Raw genomic sequence first — 18,184 nt, 5'->3', positions numbered from 1 at the left:
AATAAATAGTAAAAGTACTTCCTTACCTGTTATGTTTCATGAAATATACAACAGGACCCCCCCAAAAGGGTTTCATGAGCTAAGGAGCTTTACTATATATCTCCATCTCTATGGTTGTTTCAGAAAATCTAGCAGTATTGGTATCCATCTTATCCTACTCTGGGACCAGAAAAATATTTCCTAAAAGAAAGATGTTATCATAGTATAATATATAGTAATATTTAAGAATAAGCTCGGAGAGGGATACCTGGGTGGCTCAGTTGGTTAAGTATCTACCTTCTGTTCAGGTCATGATCTCAGGGCCAAGCTTCCTGCTCAGTGGAGAGTCTGCTTCTCCCTCATTCTCTGCCCCTGCCCCCCCAACTCATGCTGCTGCATTCTCTTGCTCTCTCTCCCCATCTCTCAATTAAATAAAATCTTAAAAAAAAATAAAGAAGAAGAAGAAACCAGGAGAATATAACTCAGGCATAACTATAAGTCACCTTTAACTAAGACATTGTTTCATGAAAGGCAATAAAATATTGCTTATAAACACTCACTAAGACTTTCGTTTTTAGGCTGATTGTTAGTCACTTAGTGATATCAAGATTAGTAGCCAATTTTATGTTGAAAATTCTACTGGTGGAGGTCTTCATAGCTACATATTCCTAACCTTATCTCTGTACATCAATACCTTCATCTAGGTGTGTGAAGTCTTTTCATCTCTGTGGCTGAGATCATAGAGCCACAGACTGGACAAAAATTTTCTCTTATTTTCTTTGCCTCCTATTCATTTTCATATGAGCACACAGTCTGGCCTCCTAAAGCAGAGACTGATGCCAAATGGAGTGAGAATACCCATGCTTGAAGCCCAGCTAAGAAGAGCTCCCCATGAGAATTTCTTTGCCAGCGCAGCTGCCTTGAACACCAACGGACTCAGGAAGGCAGCCATCTAGGATATGATTTTTCTTTCACCATAGCCCAGGTGATTTCTGCTGTTTCCTTGTCCTATGGCAATAATCCATATCCTAAACTGCCTACCATTGCAAATAAGTTTCTTCTACACGTGGTAGTTTTAGCTGTGGCTGTTACCTTAAGATTCTACTTCAACTTAGAGAGAATCCCACAGAGGGTAGACCTATTCCTTCTTCCGGAAGTCTCTAAAGTGAGAAATCCCAAGATTGAAAATATTTACCTCACTTCCTGATGATGTTGGAGAATAATGTAGCTATTGTTCTCTGCACTTATTTTATGATCAGCTCAACACAATTTTCATGACTGTCTCTGGAACCTAGATTTTCCCCAGGGCAGGGGGGTGTGAGGTGGGGCATACCCATACTCATTGTGTCTATATACCAATTTCCTAAGGGAAAAAGTTTTGCTGAACATTTTCCTTGGATGGAAACAAGGATCATTTATATTTGCCTTTGGAGGAAATATATTTGGGAAGGGCAAGAACAGATAGATTCTCATAGAATGCAAAAAGATTTGCGAATATCTCAAAGGATATAACCCGAGGCAAATATCACAATTTATGGGACATAACACTTGGATGTAAAATAGTTCTGCTGATTCAAAGTTCTTGTCCCCAAGGTGGTTTATAAGATCTGTCACCCTAATAGCGAATAAATGGGTGCCTAAAGAGGCTGTGCTGCCATCCCTAATGGAATAAATCCTTTCAAGAAGGTGCATATTTTACTACTGGGTATCTGTCCTAAAGGTACAAATGTAGTGATCCGAGGGACACGTGCACCCAAATGTTTATAGCAGCAATGTCCACAATAGCCAAACTATGGAAAAAACCTAGATGTCCATCAACAGATGAATGGATAAAGATGTGGTATATATATACAATGGAATACTATGCAGCCATCAAAAGAAATCTTGCCATTTGTGACGACATGGATGGAACTAGAGGGTATTATGCTTAGCGAAATAAGTCAGTCAGAGAAAGACAATTGTCATATGAACTCCCTGATATGAGTAAGTTGAGAGGCAATGTGGGGGATTGAGGGATAGAAAAAGAATAAATGAAACAAGATGGGATTGGGAGGGAGACAAACCATAAGAGACTCTTAATCTCATAAAGCAAACTGAGGGTTGCCGGGGGGAAGGGGGGTAGGGAGAGGGTGGTGGGGTTATGAACATTGGGGAGGGTATGTGCTATGGGGAGTGCTGTGAAGTGTGTAAACCTGGTGATTCACAGACCTGTACCCCTGGGGCTAATGATACATTATATGTTAATAAAAAAATTAAAAAATTAAAAAAAAATAAAGGAGAAACTCCTATCACCCCCTAAAAAAAGAAGGTACATATTTTCATCTACGAAAGAATCAGCCTGGGATGTAAAGCATTGAGATTATCATAATGACATTGGTGCTGGTTTAGCATTTATTATGTTTCAGGACCTCAGCCATATACATCACACATACCATTTGAATATGTTTTCTCCACATTATAGATGTGGACTATGAAGTTAGAGAAATACATACATTGTCCTGTCTTTCAACCACCAGCATGAAGAATAGTACAGACACTAAATCCTTTGCTCTAACTACTGAACGTATACTCATTTTCAAAAGCTCTTCAAGTGATCTCTCAGAAAGCCTTCACCTGCTTCCCTCAATGCTTATGAACTCTTACTGGTTTTGTAATCCTTCCAGAATTCCCACTCATATGTCCCTGGTAGGATTCATAACCTCAGAAGAGAATGATTTCCTTTTCTGTCTCTTGCTGTATGATTCTTCAGAGTACAATCCTTATGAATCTAATTTCAAAAATGTCTTTAAAATGTTTTTATTGTCTTATAGTTCTAAGATTGTTGCCCCAGTGCTTCCACTGGGCATATTATATAAGAGAGGATCCACATTATTTTTCATTTTTCTTAGCACATTTACATCCACATAAGACATAAACATGATTATGTAAGAAATGCAAATTAGTTCTTTCTATGGGCTTTATAAGCAGAAAGCAAAACAGGAAAACTAGGTAACCTGTTGTTTGAGATAGATGAATCAGAGATGTAGAATTAGTGTGACACACCAGCACATTATCTTCTTGAAATTATTTGGTAATAATAGTCAAATGAGATAATATTTTTTAAAGTAATTCATTGTTAAAGTTTTGAGAGCTAACATCTTTATTATTAGCAAGTGCATCTTTGGGGCATCTGTAGAGAGAAATAACACAGCCCCCCTCCAAGATGTCGACATCCAAATTCCAGGAATTTAGTTAAAGATCTTGAAATGCAGAGATTATCATGCATTATTCACAGGGGTCACTATAATCACAGGAATCCTTGTAAGAGGGAAGCAGGAGGTCAGAGAGGAAGAGAAACATGCTATGCTGCTGGCTCTGAGAAAGGAACCAAAGAATGTAGGCAGACTGGAAAATTGTTCCCTGGAGCTTCCAAAAAGAACACAACCCTGCAGGCCCACTTTCGACATAGGACCTTTAGAATTACAGGATATATGTTTATGGCGTTTTAAGCCACTAAGTTGTGGTAATATGTTTCAGCAGTAAGAATAAAGTAGTATAGAAACGATCATGCTTTATTTTCAGTATTGTTATAAAAATAAATCCATTTCTGACTTGGTGGGCATCCAATAAAAATTCAAAGAGAAATTAGTGATTTCTGGTTTTTATTGGAGCTTTTAAAGAGCTGGGAACTCACCAGTCCTGTCTTCAAAGAAGAAACAATCTGAACACACTGAGAACGAAAAACTCTTCATCATCAAAAAAAGCAATTAATAAGTTGCATTTCATTAAGATTAAAAAGTTGTGCTCTGTGAAAGACACTGTTAAAAATATGACAAGTCAAGCCACAGACTGGAGAAAACCTTTGCACATGCAGGAAAAATGACTTGAGTCCAAAATACACAAAGAATTCAAAACTCAACAAGAAAATGAACAACCCAATTTAGAAATGGGCCAACGTTCTAACAGACATCTTTTTTTTAAATGATTTTTTAAATAGATTATTTATTTATTTATTTGATAGAGAGAGATCACAAGGAGGCAGAGAGGCAGGCAGAGAGAGAAGGGGGAAGCAGGCTCCCTGCTGAGCAGAGAGCCCAACGCGGGGCTTGATCCCAGGACCCTGAGATCATGACCTGAGCTGAAGGCAGAGGCTTAAACCACTGAGCCACCCAGGTGCTCCCTAATGGACATCCTTTTAAAGAAGATATACAGATGGCAAATACAAATGAAAAGAAGCTCTAGATCATATGTCATCAGAGAAATGCAAATTAAAACAATAAGATAACACTATATGTCTTTACAATGGCTAAAATCCAGAACATTGATAACAGCAAACAGTGATTAGGATGTGGAGCCATAGTAACTTCTATTAATTGCCGGAGAGAATGCAAAATGTCACAGCCACTTTGGAAGGCAGTTTGATAGTTTACTACAAAACTAGACATTCTTTTCCCATGTGATCTACTAATTGCACTACTGGGTATTTCCCCAAATGATTTGAAAGTTTATATCTGCATAAATACTTGCACACAAATATTTAAGGCAGATTTAGAACTGCCTCAACTTGAAGGCAACCGTGATGTCCTTCAGTAGGTAAATGGATAAATTTACCATTTATCCAGACAATAGAATAGCATTCTGCACTAAAAAGACATAAACTATCAACCAAAGACAAAACATAAAGGAAACTTAAATGCATATTACTACTGAAAGAAGCCAATCTGAAAAAACATCATACTATATGATTTCAACTCAACGATACTCTGAAAAGCCAAACTATGGAAGCAGTTATAAGATCATTGGTTGCCAGGGACTAGCAGAGAGAGAGAGAGAGAAGGATGAAGGGTGTAGAGTACATATGATTTTTAGGGCAGTAAACTTTTCTGTATGATACTATACTGGTGGTGGATACATATAATTATACACTTGTCCAAATACACAGACTGCACACTATGAGTGAACCCTAAGGTAAACAATGCACTCCAGGTGATAATGATGTACCAGTGTTGGTTTATCAAAGATAACAAGTGTACCACTCTGGTGGGAGATGTTATACATGTGTGGAGGCCAGAAGTATATAGGTTATCGCTGTACCTTCCACTCAGTTTTGGAGAGAATATAAAATTGCTCTAAGAATAAAGTGCATTGGATAAATGTGTAAAAGATATGAAGAAGCACCTTAGGTGTTAGGAAGATATACAGACGGCAAGGAAGAGCCTGTAAAGATACTCAGTAGCATATATCATCAGAGAATTTCATATTAAAACAAGAATGAGATACCACTTACTGCACATCTATTAGAATGACAATAGTCCAAAACCCTGACAATACCAAATGCTAGCAAGGATGTGGAGCAATAGGAACTTTCATTCATTGCTGATGGGATTGCAAAATGGTACAGCCACTTTCGAAGACAGTTTGGTGACTGCTTACAAAACTAAGCATACTCTTACCATTTGATACAGAAAATCATGCTCCTTGGTATTCATCTAAAGGAGCTGAAAACTTATGGCCACAAAAACCCTGTACATAAATGTTTATAGCAATTTCACTCATAATTATCAGAACTTAAAAGTTCCAAAGATGTCCTTTGATAAAGGAGATAAACAAGCTGTGGTACATCCAAACAATGAACAATTATATTATTCAGCAGTCAAAAGAAAGGTCCTATAAAGCCACAGAAGACATGGAGAAACCTTAAAGCATATTGCTTGGTGAGAGAAGCCAATAAGAAATGGCTACATACTTTATGGTTTCAAGTACAAGACATTCTGGAAAAGGCAAAACTATGGAAATATTAGAAAGAAGAAAGAGCGATTAATGAATTGATCTTATTTACAACTGCACCAAAAACAGTGAAATACTTAGGAATAAACCTATCCAAAGAGGTGAAAGACCTGTACTCTGAAAACCGTAAAATACTGATGAAAAAAATTGAAGATGACACACAGAAATAGAAAGACATCCTTGCTCATGCATTGGAAGAACAAATATTGCTAAAATGTCTGATCTACCCAAAGCAATCTATGCATTTAATGCAAGCCATATCAAAATACCATCAGTGTTTTTTACAGAGCTAGAATGAAGGATCCTAAAATATGTTTGGAAACACAAAAGACCCCAAATAGCCAAAGCGACCTTGTGAAAGAAAAGTAAAGCTGATGGCATCACAATTCCAGACTTAAAGCTATATTACAAAGCTGCAGTCATCAAGACAGGGTGGTACTGGAACAAAAAGAGACATACAGATCAATGGAACAGAGCAGAAAACCCATAAAGGAACCCACAATTGTATGGTCAATTAGTCTTTGACAAAACAGGAAAGAATATCCAATGGGAAAAAGTCTCTTCAACAAATGATGTTGGGCAAACTGGACAGGAACATGCAAGAGAATGAACTGTACCACTTTCTTACATCATATACAAAAAATAAATTAAAAATGGATTAAGGACCTAAATATGAGACTTCTAGAGAATAGACAGTAACCTCTTTGACATCGTCCATTACAACTTTCTTCTATATATGTCTCCCAAGGCAACGGAAACAAAAGCAAAAATAAACTGTTGGGACTTCATCAAAATAAAAAGTTTCTGCACAGTGAAGGAAATAACTAACAACACTAAAAGGCATCATACTGCATGGGAGAAGACATTTACAAATGACATGTCTGATAAAGGGCTAGTATCCAAAATCTGTAAAGAACTTATCAAACCTAACACCCCAGAAATGAATAATCCAATGAAAAAATAGAAGACACAAATAGACATTTTCTAAGGAAGACACACAGATGGCCAACAGACTCATGAAAGGATGCTGATCATCAGGGAAATACAAATCAAAACTACAATGAGATATCACCTCCTACCTCTCAGAATGGCTAAAATCAACACAAGAAACAACAGGTGTTGGTGAAGATGAGGAGAAAGGAGAGCTCTCTTGCATTGTTGGTGGGAATGCAAGCTGGGTGCAGCCACTCTGGAAAACATTATGGAGCATCCTCAAAAAAACAGAACTAAAAATAGAACTACCCTATGATCCAGCAATTGCACTACTAGGTATTTACCCGAAGAATAAAAAAAATATTGATGCAAAGGGATACATGCACCATGAAGTTTATAGCAGCATTACAGCAGCATTATCTACAATAGAAAATCATGGAAACAGCCCAAGTGTCCATCAGCTGATGAATGGATAAAGAATATGTGGTACATGTACACACACACACACACACACACGATGGAATATTACTTAGTCACCAAAAGGAATGAAATCTGCCATTTGCAATGATGTGGATGTAGCTACTGAGTATTATGCTAAGCAAAATAAGTCAGAAAGAGACAAATACCATATAATTTCACTCATGTGGAGTTTAAGAAACAACACAAATGAGGATAGGGGAAAAAAAGAGAAAGACAGACCAAGAAATAGACTCTTAACTAGAGAACTAATAGTTACCAGAGTGGAGGTGAGCAGGGGGGCGGGTGAAATAGGGGATGGGGATGATGGGTGCACTTGTTGGAATGAGAACCTGGTGTGTGGAAGTGTTGAATCACTAAATCCTACACGTGAAACTAATGTTCCAGTGTGTGTTAACGGACTGGAATTTAAATAAAAACTTAAAAAGATCAGTGGTTGCCAAGGGTTTGGTGGGAAGAGAGGGAAAGATGAGAAGGTAGAACACAGCAGACTTGTAGAGCAGTGGAGCTATTCTGTAGGATACTGTCACAGTGGATACATGTCATTATACATTGTCAAAACTCATGCCATGTACAACTCTCATGTACATGAGTGTGAATACTAATGTAAACTGTGGACTTCAGTGAATAAAAATATAGCAATATTGGCCCATCAGTTATAACAAATGTACCATAAATGATACAAAATATTAAAAATAGGAAAACCTGTTGGGGAGGGATGAGGGAGTATACAGAACTTTCTCAACTTAGCACTAGATTTTTTTTTTAAAGATTTTATTTATTTATTAGAGAGAGGGAGAGAGAGCAAGCACAGGCAGACAGAATGGCAGGCAAAGGGAGAGGGAGAAGCAGGCTCCCTGCTGAGCAAGGAGCCCGATGTGGAACTCGATCCCAGGACACTGGGATCATGACCTGAGCCGAAGGCAGCTGCTTAACCAACTGAGCCACCCAGGTGTCCCTTAGCACTAGATTTTTGTGGAAACTAAAAACTGCACTAAAATTAAAACCCTTAATTAAAAAAAAGTCATTAATGACTTATCTGACAAACAACTGAACGTCAAATTAAATCTGTTATTCAAGTGAAAGTCCTTAATAAAAAGAATGCTTTCAAAACTAAAGGAAATGCTTAGCTGATGACTATAGAAAAATTTTCTACAAAAACATTAGCCTGAGTATCGCTCACTCCTGTTTCATAAATCCAGAGGGCTTTTTTTACCACCATGAAAGGTAAGTGATGTCAGTTATTTCAAACCTACTTACACCTCTTGGTGTCACCCCAAACAATTTTAAGATGAATTGATTCAAACACTAAAAATACTGGTAGGAAAATTAATCCAAGAATTTCTACAGGTGAGACAATCTTGCTGTATTGGCAATTACCATAAGCCAGAAATAAAGGTTAACATTAAATCAGTGCTCAAAGTTTTAGCTTCCAGTCCCATTTAAACATTTTCAAATGGACTTCCATTGACTTTATCATAACTTGAAATGGGTCTTAAAATTGTTACATAATTCTGGTTGAATTAGTTTTCCACAACTTTTCATCATTTACTTGGATGCCATTTCAAACAGAATTCAGAGTTTCTTTCTTGTTTATTTCACGTCTTCATAATTGGTGAGATAGAAGCTTATTACTCTTCAGTATTGTCTTTTTAAAATTATGATCCTATGAAGCCAGATTGGGCACCTCTCATTATGGTGATGTAATCAACGAAGACAGCTTTTTGTATAGTTATTAACTGAAGCACTTCTTTAACATTTTATTGTGGAAAAATATATGTAAAATTTTAATGATTTTTAAATGTCGAGTTTGGTGGCATTAAATTATTCACATTGTGTATCATTACCATCATCAGCATCCATCTCCAGAACTCGCTCATCCTAAATGGAAACTCTGTTCCCTTTAAATTACTCCCCACTCCTCCCTCCTCCAGTCCCTGTAACTACTCTTTGAGCTGTTTCTATAACTCTGACTATTCTAGGTATCTTTTTTGTTGTTAGCTTGCGAAGCAAATAAAAAAATATTGCTTGACAATATTGAATTTTTTTGAAAACCAATTTGAACTTTCATTCTTTCTTCTATTGAGGGTTTTCTATTCTCTAGTTAATTTACCTCTGCCCTCATCTTTATTTCTTTCCTTCTGCTAATTCAGTATTTGATTTTTCTTCTTTTTCTAGTCCTTTGAGGTATAAAGTAGGGCTGCTGATTTTCACCCTTTGTTCTATTTTAATGTAGGAGTTTTAGCTATAAACTACCCTCTTAGTACTTCTTTTGCAATATCCCATTTTGGTCTGTGTGTTTTGTTTTCATCTCTCTCCAGAGAGTTTCTAATTTTTGCTCTTGAGTCTTGGTGAATTTTTCCACTTCACTTATTGTATTCTTCAGCTCCAGAATTTGTTTTGTTCTTTTTTCGGTTTTTATCCCTTAGTGATATTTTCATTTTGTTCATGAGTCATTGTCCTTGATTTGTTGTTTATCTGTGTTCTCTTTTAAATCATTTTGCATCTATCTTTAAAATTATTATATTGGATTCTTTGTCAGGCAACTCATAAATATGCATTTCTTTAGTGGTGGTTTCGGGAGATTAATTTTGCTTCTTTGGCCTGTGGTTTCCCAGTTTCTTTGCGTATCTTGTGAATTTTAGTTGAAATTTGGAGTTTTGGACAAACAGTTACCTCTCCTAGTCTTTAGTGCCTTCATGAAGGATAAGATTTTGGGCAATCCACCCTGCTAGAGATTCTGGGGGCCTACCTTTAGTGGGAATATAGCTTCACTGAGCTCGAGCATGTATTTTCTCAGTAAAAGAGGTGTTTGCCTGCTTCTTCAGTGAGGCCTATAAACTCTTGCTCCCCCTGGTGTTTGTCTGAGATACTACAATATCCCTTTTGGCTGGAAGTTGGAATGTTTGCTTGGTTTCTCAGTACCCCCAACATGGCCCCCAAGCTGCCATTCCCATCAGGACTCTAAAACACACCAGATGGAAAACAATCCTTCAAGCCATCCCCTGAAAGCCGAATGTAATACCCATGGTCCACTCATTGTCTTCCCTCCAGAAGAATCTTCTGATCATGCTATACTGGGTCAGGGATGGGGAGTGACTAGGTCTAGAAAAATGCCATAGATTTGTCTGATTACTCTACTGTGTCTCTTCTTGGCTTTGTGCTTGCCTGGTGCTGCAGCCTCTTAACTAGTTTTTCACAATGGCAATTTGATCTATATATTATTATCTCCATGGAAAACAAGGGCCCAGGGATTTCTATTCTGCTACCTGGTAACGTAACCCTGATAATTCTCATCATCAAATCACACCTCTTTGGGGGGAGTTTTCTTGCACCACCAATCAAATCTCTTAAGGATAAAGGTTCCCTGAAGTAAAATTCTAACCTCCTATATAGTGCCCTCTGAACATTCTTCAGACTGTAAATGAGGGGGTTCAGCAATGGGTTGAGGAGGGTGTAAAACAGGGTAAGGATATTCTGCTCTTCCTCACATTGGCTATTGTCTGGAACCAAATAGGCCATTATGGCTATGCCAAAGTAGAATCCAACCACACAGAAATGGGAGTAGGTGGAAAAAACTTTTCTGTGCCTCTCCTTTGTCTGGATCTTCAGGATGGTCCAGATGATGTGTATGTAGGAAGCCAACATCAGGGAAAGGGGCTCAACTAAGATAAACACACCACCAGTAAAGACAAAAACTTCACTGATCCAAGTATCACCACAGGCCAGTTTGAGGACAGATAGGATTTCACAGAAGTGGTCACCTCCTAGGGCCCAGAGAGGGTCAACTTTAGAAAGAGAATTAGATACACTATGGCCAGGGAAAGCCCACATGCCCAGCGAGTGACAAACAGGACCATGCACATTCTCCAGTTCACAATGACAGTGTATTAGAGTGGATGGCAGATCGCCACAAGCCAGTCGTAGACCATTACACCCAAAATCAGGCACTCTGCTCCAGCAAAAGTCACAAACAAAATTATCTGCATAGTGCATAAGACAAAGAAGAGTATTTTTGTGCATCACTGGGTTTTCCAGCATACTGGGCAAATTGCTGGAAGCACAGCATATGTTGATGATAGCCAAATGAGAAAGGATGAAATACATGGGGGTATGCAGTCTGAGGTCTAGCCAAATGGGTCCCAAGATCATGCCATTTGCCAGGAGGTTAAAGATCTATAATAGGGAGATGATACAAAAGAGGAGCACTTGAATGTCTTCACTGAGCTGGAATCCCACTCAGGTGTAAAAAAAAAAGATCTTCCATAAACTTTTCTGAAGTACTGAAGAGGAGGGACCACTTCCTCACTTATTCTATGAGGCCAGTATTATCCTGTTAAAAAGGTCAAAGACTCAAAACAAGAAAACTGCATCTCTATAGAAATAGGTAAAAATTCCCAGTAATCAGAATCTGGATCCAGGAGCATACTAATAACATCATACAGTATAGTCGGGGGGAAGAGAATATTCCTAGAAGGCAGCCTTAGTTCCACATACAAAAATCAATCAGTGTACTACATCATATTTGTACAATGAAGGGAAAAAAACCCCACATGTTCATCTAATTAATGGAGGAAAAGTTTTGACAAAATTCAATATCCTTTAATGATGAAAAAGGAGAAAATGACTCCAGGATCTAGGAATAAGAAAGGAACCATGAGAAAAACCATAGATGAACCCTCTTCTCCTTTTTGGTCCATTTTCAATAAAAAATGTTGGGTTTCACATGAAAATTGCAAACTAAGGCCACCCCCTTCTGGGACATCCATGAGACCTGTGCAGAGAATCCAGATGGTCTGTATCAGGGATTTCCAACTCATAGAAACAGTGAGATCCACTGTTGTTGTTTTTGTTTGTTTGTTTAAATAATGGTAGAATTCACCAGTGAAATCAACTGGTCCAGACTTCCATTGCTGGGAAGTTTTTATTTTTATTTATTTTATTTTAAAGATTTTATTTATTTATCAGAGAGAGAGAGAGGGGGAGAGAGCGAGCACAGGCAGATAGAATGGCAGGCAGAGGCAGAGGGAGAAGCAGGCTCCCTGCCCAGCAAGGAGCCCGATGTGGGACTCGAACCCAGGATGCTGGGATCATGACCTGAGCCGGAGGCAGCTGCTTAACTAGCTAAGCCACCCATGCATCCCGCTGGGAAGTTTTTAATTACTGACTCAAACTCTACTAATTATGGATCTGTTCAGAATTTCTATTTCTTCATGTGGAGCCTTTATATGTTGTGTTTTTAGGAATTGGCCCATTTCACCAGGTTATGCAATTGTCACGGTACTCTCTTTTTTAAAGGTTTGAGAGAGAGTGAGCATGCACGAGTGGGGGTGGTGGGAGAGAGGGAAAGGGAGAGAGTCTCAGGCAGATTCCCCACTGAGCAAGGAGCCCAATGCAGGACTCAATCTCACAACCGGAGATCAAGACCTGAGCCAAAAACAAGAGTCGGCACCTAACTGACTCATGGTACTCTTATATTACTTTTCATTTATATAAAATCAGTAGTAATCTACCCACAATCATTTCTGATTTTAATAATTTCATTTTTCATTAATCTACCTAAAAATTTTATTGATAGTTTCAAAGAACTGAATTCTGATTTCTTTGATTTTCTCTTTTTCCTATTATCTGCTTCATATATCTCAATTTTAAACTTTTATTCTTTCTTCTAGTTTTGTCTTTAGCTTGTTCTCCTTTCTCTAGTTTCCTCAAGATATAATATTAGGGGGGCGCCTGGGTGGCTCAGTGGGTTAAGCTTCTGCCTTCGGCTTGGGTCATGATCTCAGGGTCCTGGGATTGAGCCTTGCATCGGGCTCTCTGCTCAGCGGGGAGCCTGCTTCTCCCTCTTTCTGTCTGCCTCTCTGTCTACTTGTGATCTCTCTCTGTCTGTCAAATAAACAAATAAAATATTTAAAAAATATATATTAGGTTATATTAGACTACTTTCTTGTTTTTTAACACACATGTTTATCGCTATAAATTTCCTTTGTAGCATGGCATTCTATGGATCCAATAAATTTTGACTTATTCTGTTTTTGTTTTGAATAGTTTCAAGGTATATTCTAATTTCTATTGTATTTTTTTCTTTGAACAATTGGTTGTTAAAAAACATATTCTCTCATCTCCACATAATTATGATTTTGTTTTTTCTACTATTATTGGTTTCTAGTTTTATTCTATTATGATCAGAAAAGATGCATTGCGTAATTTCAATCCTTTTAATTTATTTAAGCTTGTTTTTTCTCTACATATATTTATATATGAATATTCATAAATTATAATAACTTTTTTCCTAACATCCCAGGGTGGGGGAATCTTATGAAAGAAGATTGAAACAAAGGATTATCTTTTTGCTTGATGGTACAATCTATGTAACCACACAGTACTTATTGTGGGCACTTCTATAATAAGTTTTTTAAATGTATGATTTACCTACTTCTAGAAAAATTAAGTTTTTGGAAAGTTTACTTGACAAAAATAACCTGGACTATTTCTCTTTATAAAATCAGTTTCTAGAAATAAAAAAGAGTCCTAAGCACATTCCCCAAAATTTGTGATCAATACTGCTTTCAAAATCTATGAACATCAGTTTAACACTGTTCAGTTATTATATGAAGGATATGGTATAAATGAGAATTTTTTAAATTGCAATGCAATATATTCCGACAATCAAATTTTTTGGTGTTAGAATACCCAGAATTCTACAAATAGCTTTTATGTTTATAAACATAAAAATCATCATGTCAAGTTTCTATGTTCAAAACTTCCTGTTGTTCGTGAATATCTTCTCCCATTATGAATTGAATAAATGAAAACATTGATTCTATTTAAATATCTATCTTAATTTGGGTTTGTCCAGAGACCAACCCAGAGACAATTATTCATCTAAGATGGTTTTTAGAAGGGAATCCCAGGAAACACAGGTAGAGGTGTGGGAAATAGGGAGAGCCAAGAAAATCCAGTCCCTGAAGGGTAGATGATCATGTAGGCCAAAACTAGAATAACAGAAGCTTGAGCCTATTGGAAGCATAGAATATGCGTCTTGGTGTGAAGCTACCTGTAGGGCAAGGAGGGTGAATTTCTATGAAGATGAACTGATACACTAAGAAGAATCAGTTGTTAATGGAAAGCCTTGGGGTAGAGGCACCAAGCATTAGGGCTGTCTTTCTCAGCCCAGTGGGCTAGAAAAGTGGCTCTGGAGGTCAGGGAAAGTGATCAGGTAAAGCAATTCAAATGCTGGCACTTGGAAGTCAGACCCATGAATGTTGAAGGAGGAAGACAAGGTATTATGGATGGGGTACCCACAGCACCAGGTACAAAATCCATGCAAAACTGTGTGATCGATACTCAACTCCATAACGGGTTTCTCTGATTTCAGAATCTATGAACATCAATTAACATGATTTGTCTTTATTATACAAATAAAATGGTATAAATAAGGATTTTAAAAATTATAGTATATCAATATCCCAAATGTGACTGGACATCAGGCAGAAAAATAGGCCTGATTTTCTGGTTTTAAATTGAAGGAGATGAGTAATTATGAAAAAACAAATACATATGTTTAATGATTTTTTTAAAAAAATTATAGTAGCATAGATATGTATCCATAGTTAAGTAAAAACACAGTTTTTTAATTTCAAAAGTTGGTTTTAAGTGGACAGAAAAAAGGAAAAAAAAAGTTGGTTTTACATATAGTCAACCTACTAGCCTCAATTATGTGTCTCATACCTGAAGAACTTTATAAAATTTCTGTTTGGATAAATGTATAGGACACCATCTAATTTTGGCTCCTATAAATTCATCATAAATGAGAAAAATTATTCTGTGTATTCAGTCCTGTTGAGAATGATGTGGCAAACCTGTGTAAATGAATTAAAGTTTCAAGTTTATCACATGAAAACAGATGAACAATTAGGAAGGCACATTTAGGAGGGTGTATAGCTTATAAAAATGTTCATTTTCAGGGGATAGGAAGGAAAAAAAGAGAGTCATTCTTCAAAACCTGAAACTTTTTTTTTTATAGCATTGGCATTGGGGTAAAACAAATACATTGATTTTAGATATGAGCCCTAAATAAAAAGATCAAATGGCAAATATAGCATATTGTAGGCACTGATTTACAATTAACTTCTTATACTGACAAATCTCTGTGTTGTATGCCAGGGAGAAGAGGCCAGTGGCTTTCCTATTTAATGATAGCTTATGAGTCCCTCCAGCAATATTGAGTCAGCTAACTAGTTAAAATGATTATAAGGCTTTCATTCAATTTCAGTGCATATCTTGACAACCAAAGTTTAGGTAATAATGTTACAATTAATGTCATTAAACCTTTAAATGTTATTAATGTCAGCCTAACCATTAAAAGCCTCCATGGTGGCTGCTGCTTTAATTGCTAGTTCTGGTCTGCCCTTGTGTCCTTATTTGGGACTGCCTGGGGCCTTAGCTACTTAGTTTAATGTAGAATCTTCCATACAAATTTCTAAATTTATACATAAATCAAAATTATAGCTTTTCCCCTCTTACTAATAGTACCCTGACAACATTGCTTGATTCTTTGACTTTCAGAGCAGACTAAGACCTTCGAATGATTATCCTTCTTCATTGTCTTTCTCCAGTGCTCCCAATTTTCTGCTATTAGCTTCTAAGTCCAGCTCTCAAAAGATTCAATCACTCCAAAATTTATTGGATGTTTCAAGCACGTTGTCTTCATAGATTAAAAGAATACATTTGTCACATGGTGTATTACATAAGAATCTACCTTGTAGGAGATTTAATTAATGTGCTTAAGGGTCTACATAATTTTAATGTATATTTAAAATATTTAGTAAAAAAATAAACAGCATTAATAAATATGATATTATAAAATGATCGCTGGAGGGCTTTGTCCTTAATATTTTATTTTCCTAGAACTTCTCCCACCTCCCTCATGTCTACAGAGAACTGATCACTGCTTTTCCTGACTTGTTGCAGAAGTGAAACCCTATAGATTCTAACACATCATACCACCTTGGTGGACTCTAATGGCTTATAAACTCAGTAGGTGCTACCTAGAATGTCTTTCCAGTAATTTCCTGTTAACAGATCATCAATGCTCTCCTTTTACAGAGTAAATTTTGGGTTAATATCAATATAAAAACCCTTTAGGCTAATAAGTAGTAACTTGAATCTCAAGTATAAGAATGTTGACAATATGGACAAAGTAACCACATTATTGCAGTGAAGAGGAAGGTTTTAGATTTATGCCTCATCCCAACATTATAAGCTCTGCCAGGATTTTCCTTGATTTTACTTTTGTTCCTTGTAAAATTTAAAATATGCATAAATATTTTCATTTATCATTTTTAAAAAGGGGCTTAAAATAAATGTGAAAACATAAAAAGGAAAGGTATTTACTGAATATGTTGCTAGGTACAAACAGAGGTAAATCAGGGAAATTGTTTTTTAAAATTTTTATTTATTTATTTATTTTTAAAGACTTTATTTATTTATTTGACAGAGAGAGATCACAAGTAGGCAGAGAGGCGGGCAGGTAGAGAGGGAGAAGCAGGCTCCCCACCGAGCAGAGAGCCCGATGTGGGACTCGATCCAGGACCCTGAGATCATGATCAGATGCCCAACCCACTGAGCCACCCAGGCATCCCAAAGAAATTGTTTCCGTGTAAGAATATTTTACCATATTTTCACCAGCTAGAACTTTCCCCCCAAATCTGGTATGTGACAATGGTGGTCACATTATCCCACTCTAGGATCTGACAAAGGGTTTCCCTAGGTTGAGGACCATCAAATAAAAGCGGGGGGCACCTATACCAGTTTCAGTGCTACAAGAAGGAATTATAGAATCTATCTAGTAGCTATAGAATTTCTTCCTGCAGCTTATTAATATCTCCCTTCTGGGCAGCAAAGTAAAGGACCCTAATGTTCCTTACTTCCATGGCTGTAGAAGATTTCTCGGATGCAGTAGGCACACCTGGTTCTCACTGAGGAAGAAATGAAATGTAGATCAAGGACAAAGGACATAACACCTCTGAGTCCACCATTATTTGTAATTTGAGATAAGAGGATCAGATGGCGCTTATGCCTCTTTCGGCTTGAGCCAGGGACAGCTAGTGCCACCAGCCTCTTCCCATGAATGACCAGAGTGGGATTAAGAAGAGTCAGACACCTATCATCATGGTTAATAGATACTGCTCTGAGTCTACCAATGTAGTGGGGGAAAGTGGGCCTTCACAAAAGTGGCCTTTTCTCCTTCCTAAACCTGATAACTTCTGCCAGCAATCTGTCCTGCTCTCCGGTAAACTATTAACCAATATATAAATAATGACTTAGACAAACAGAAGTACTATTTCCTGCATTTCTCAAACTGGGCTTTGATGTACAGGAAAACATACAGAGACAGGAAATGTCTGGAGCTGAGTCATCTGTTCCCTGAAGCAGTTTTGGGGAATGAGGAGTTCCAGATACTCTTTGTGCCCTGACCACTAAGACAGGACCCAGGGGTGCTCAAGAGGCTTCTAGACCTGAGGGATTTATACTCTGATCACCCAGAGCCAACACAGAGACATACTTATGGAAATTACAAAGTGCCTTCCCATCATTCTATGTCTTTCCTATGCTGGTGGTCTGTATTAAAGAGGATCTTGGTATAAAAATTTAACGAATAAGTCGTATTTTATTATGTCACCTAGTACAATCCCCAGGATAGGAATGTATTGGGTACTTGCTCTTGAAATTTCCTGCCTCCAAATTCTACTTTTGGAAAGCTTCATGATGAGTGTAATCCCCATGGTGTTTGTTAAGGCAGCCTCAAAGGATTATATTTTCTTTAGGGAATGAACAATCTCTGCCTGCTGAAAAGTGTTAACGCAAAATAATTATCAGGAATTTCTATTGCAAATATTAATTATTATTGGGGAAATTCATGGAGATTGAATCCCATTCCCTCAGTGCTCTCCTCTCTTCTTTGACTTCAAACTACTGCTCAAGTATCTGTCCCATTTCTAAAACATTTCTCCCCCAAATACACATT

At 37.3% G+C, this 18,184-nt stretch overlaps 1 pseudogene; it reads right to left on the bottom strand.

Annotated features, from left to right (window-relative positions):
* Window positions 1–10,287: 10,287 nt before the first annotated feature.
* Window positions 10,288–17,175, bottom strand: LOC122905470 (annotated as a pseudogene).
* Between the last annotated feature and the right edge of the window lie 1,009 nt (window positions 17,176–18,184).

The sequence above is a fragment of the Neovison vison genome, chromosome 4 (assembly GCF_020171115.1).
Source record: "Neovison vison isolate M4711 chromosome 4, ASM_NN_V1, whole genome shotgun sequence".
Lineage (NCBI taxonomy): Eukaryota > Metazoa > Chordata > Mammalia > Carnivora > Mustelidae > Neogale > Neogale vison.
This window is presented reverse-complemented; position numbering and strand designations above follow the sequence as displayed.